The 3,537-nt window shown below is 42.7% G+C and overlaps 1 non-coding gene across 1 annotated transcript; it reads right to left on the bottom strand.

Annotated features, from left to right (window-relative positions):
- Positions 1-3,082: 3,082 nt before the first annotated feature.
- On the bottom strand, positions 3,083-3,184 carry LOC115303547. The gene has a single exon (XR_003914120.1). It is a non-coding gene; the product is annotated as a U6 spliceosomal RNA (small nuclear RNA).
- Between the last annotated feature and the right edge of the window lie 353 nt (positions 3,185-3,537).

The raw sequence follows: 3,537 nt of genomic DNA, 5'->3' as shown, positions 1-3,537 counted from the left end.
ATAGCAAGAGATGAGGCTCATGATTGGAAAGATATGAGACTGACTCTGCTCCACACAAGCAGAAGGAGAAAAGATTCCAGGTTTTCCCGGTGGGGGCAATCTTGAAAACAGGTGGCCACCAGAAAACAGGTGAATGTTATTCTTGGCGAAGCAAATACAAGCTTAGAGATTACAATGATCTTTAGCTCTATAAAGGATCATAGTATATAAACACACTGAATATCTGTGGTATTAAAATGTCACAGGTCAGGGCAATGGTCAGGACAAAAAAAAAGTCTATGGGGCGCCTGGATAGCTCAGCTGGTTAAGCGTCTGACTCTTGATTTCAGCTCATGGTTCGTGAGATCAAGTTCTGCACTGGGCTCTGCGCTTGCGGTGCAGAGGCTGTTTAGGATTAGGATTCTCGCTGCCCCTCCTCCACTCATTCTCTTTCTCTCTCTCTCTCTCTCTCTCTCTCTCTCTCTCTCTCTCTCTCAAAATAAATGAATAAACATTAAAAAAAGTTTGAAAAGGCATGTTAGAGATGAAGGGGGGCTGGTGAAAGGTTGAGAAAGCAGCCAGATCCTAGAACTGAGTCCACGAACAAGCCAGATCCCCAGGTCAGATAAGATGACGGCTGGCATCCTCTGTTCTGCACAGGCCGGACCAAAGAATGAGGCTGGTTCGGACATGCTGCTATTGCCACTGGCCACTGGATGTCCCCACACTGGGGCAGGGAACATATTCCTGTTGCTTTGTTTCCCTTGCTCCAAGCTCAGAAGCCCAGGACCTCCCTTCCTACTGAGACTCCTTGAATGGTGGATTCCCCACAGGTCCCCAGACAGCAGGCCAGCAAACGTGAGTGACAGCGCCCAGGCACGTCCGTCTCTGCAGGAGTCCGGGCACAGCACTAGGTGTGGTAGCTATTTATTGCAAGCTCTTTGGTTCGGGGTCGCTTCTGCCCTAGCCCACTGTTACTCTGGCTGTTACTCTTACATTTTCAGGCAAGTGTATTTTTAATCTTCTAATCTTTGACTCATCCTCCTGAGGCAAATCGAGGTGCCACTCACCCCTTGCATGTTTTCCCTTTCTCACCAGGGGGATGGATCTTTGCATCCTAAGACCTTTCTAACTTCTGACCAGTCGGGAAATTTCTTGGTTCATTTTTTTTTAATTATCTTATTATTCTCAGGGCCTCTCCTCATCAGCTGTCCCCTATGCCCCTAGGTGGGTACACTGATTTTTTTTTAAAACTCAGATTTGGATGGGGTGGGGAATTGGGGGCAGGGAAGAGCAGAGGTCAGCTGGATGGCTCTGGAAAAGCACTCGTGGCCACCACCATCAGGAATGCCTGGCATCCTTCTCAGAGAGAGTACTTGGTCTGATGCTGCGTAATCAGTGCAGGCATGTATTTTGTACAATGATTTACTGTTTGGAATTTTGCACCAGTTTCTTATTTGACAGAACTGACACTCTGATGAGGCCCATATTATGATATCCATTTTCCAACAGGATATACATGTGCAGGAAGTATATACTGTCAGGACTGAAATATTCAAAAGGAGACAAATCTTATCATACCTTCTGAGGCTAAGCAAGGTCCTCTCTGATTTCAGCCCCACAGATAATGGGTATCTCTTTCACAAGTTGGATATTCTGTGGCTACAGAGTTATTGTAGATCTATCCCCTCTCTGTTCTTGCTTAGCTGGCTTTAACACACTGTTATATTCACAAAGTCTTGGGACAGAGGGCCTCTGTCCACCCCATCAGATCGATCCCTCTGCTCTGTGCTACCACTGAGCTCTATGTGGCCTCACGTTCCTGACTTGCTTAGTCTATATCTGGTACTGGGCTAAGTTGCTTTACATAGAAGATTTCATTGATCCCACACAACAACCCTCTGACATAAGTACTATTATATCAATTTTACAGATGTGGAAACTGAGGCTGGAAATAACATAATACAGCTAAGAACAAAAGCGGCCGAGCTGGGATTCAAATACCCATCTGTCTGACTCCTGCATCTGAGTTCATCTTTATATCACGTTGCCTCTTTGTTTATAGGATGGCTTCTCGCAATAGCCTCTAATTCTTGGGAAGAAGGGCCAGGGCTTCCATATTTTGCACCCAAAAATAGTGCCTGGAACATAACAGGCCCTCAATAAATACCTGCTGAGTGAATGAATTGATGGGTGAATGCATATGTTCTGGGGCATTTGTGAAAACTTAATTTTCAGGTATCGAGTGAATGTCATTGCTAGAGATGTTTCATGGGCTGAACAATACACTGGCTCAGAACTGTGAACTTTTCTCTACTTCCTGAGATGAAGCTATTTTATGCAGCCTGGGTGTGGTTGTTTCCCTGTCAAAGTCTTGCTTTTGCCTTATTGAGTGGAGACAAATGAACTAGTGACCTACATGATGGGGACATTATGAAAAAAAAAATTGGAGGACCATAAGAATAAAAAGATGGGGCACCTGGGTGGCTCAGTCAGTTAAGCATCTGACTTCGGCTCAGGTCATGATGTTGAGGTCCTTGGGTTTGAGCCCCACGTCAGGCTCTGTGCCGACAGCTCGGAGCCTGGAGCCTGCTTCAGATTCTGTGTCTCCCCCTCTCCCTGCCCCTCCCCTGCTCACTCTCTGTCTCTCAAAATAAAATAAAGACATTAAAAAAATTAAAAAAAAAAAGATTTAAAGGAATTTACCATGTATACTGTATCAGATAGGGGTTGATTTGTAGAAAAGGAGTTTTCTTTTTTTTCTTTTTCTTCTTTCTTCTTTCTGTTTGCAAGGAGTCATAATCCTAGTAATCATGGATACTTGAAAAGATGAATGAAAAACTGGAAATCTGTAATGAACATCATGTTTTACATTTTTTAGACTCTTCTTCATCTCAGTTTTGCTTTTAAAATAACGTGGTTTCAATTGTTTCAGTTTGCTTGAATGAGCCAACCTTAGAGGAAAGAAACGGCTATTCTCTTTTTAATGGTTCATCTATGTGAAACCCCCATCTCATGGTGTTTTAACTCCTGTAAGGATTATTTAATTACCTGGATGCTTGGTTGGATTTTTGTCTTAAAGTGTTGTACCTTCTTGAAGGAAAAAAAAATCATTCATTTCTTCCAAAATGATTTAAAGAGTAGGTCCATGCTAATCTTCTCTGTATCGTTCCAATTTTAGTATATGTGCTGCCGAAGCGAGCAAAAGTCGCAGGGTACAAAGTCAATGTACAGAAATCAGTTGCATTCCTATACACCAAAAATGAAGCAGCCGAAAGAGAAATTAAGAAACTGATCCCATTCACGATTGCATGAAAAACCATCAAATACCTAGGAATAAACCTAACCAAGGATGTAAAAGACCTATATGATGAAAACTATAGAAAACTTATGAAAGAGATTGAAGAAGACACCAAGAAATGGAAAAACATTCCCTGTTCATGGATCGGAAGAATAAACATTGTGAAAATGTCATCACTACCCAAAGCAATCTACACATTCAATGCAATCCCCATCAAAATTGCACCAATATTCTTCTCAAAACTAGAACAAACTATC

The sequence above is a fragment of the Suricata suricatta genome, chromosome 1 (genome assembly GCF_006229205.1).
Source record: "Suricata suricatta isolate VVHF042 chromosome 1, meerkat_22Aug2017_6uvM2_HiC, whole genome shotgun sequence".
NCBI classification, from domain to species: domain Eukaryota; kingdom Metazoa; phylum Chordata; class Mammalia; order Carnivora; family Herpestidae; genus Suricata; species Suricata suricatta.
Note: the sequence above shows the minus strand (reverse complement) of the source record. Positions and strands in the feature narration are given on the sequence as shown.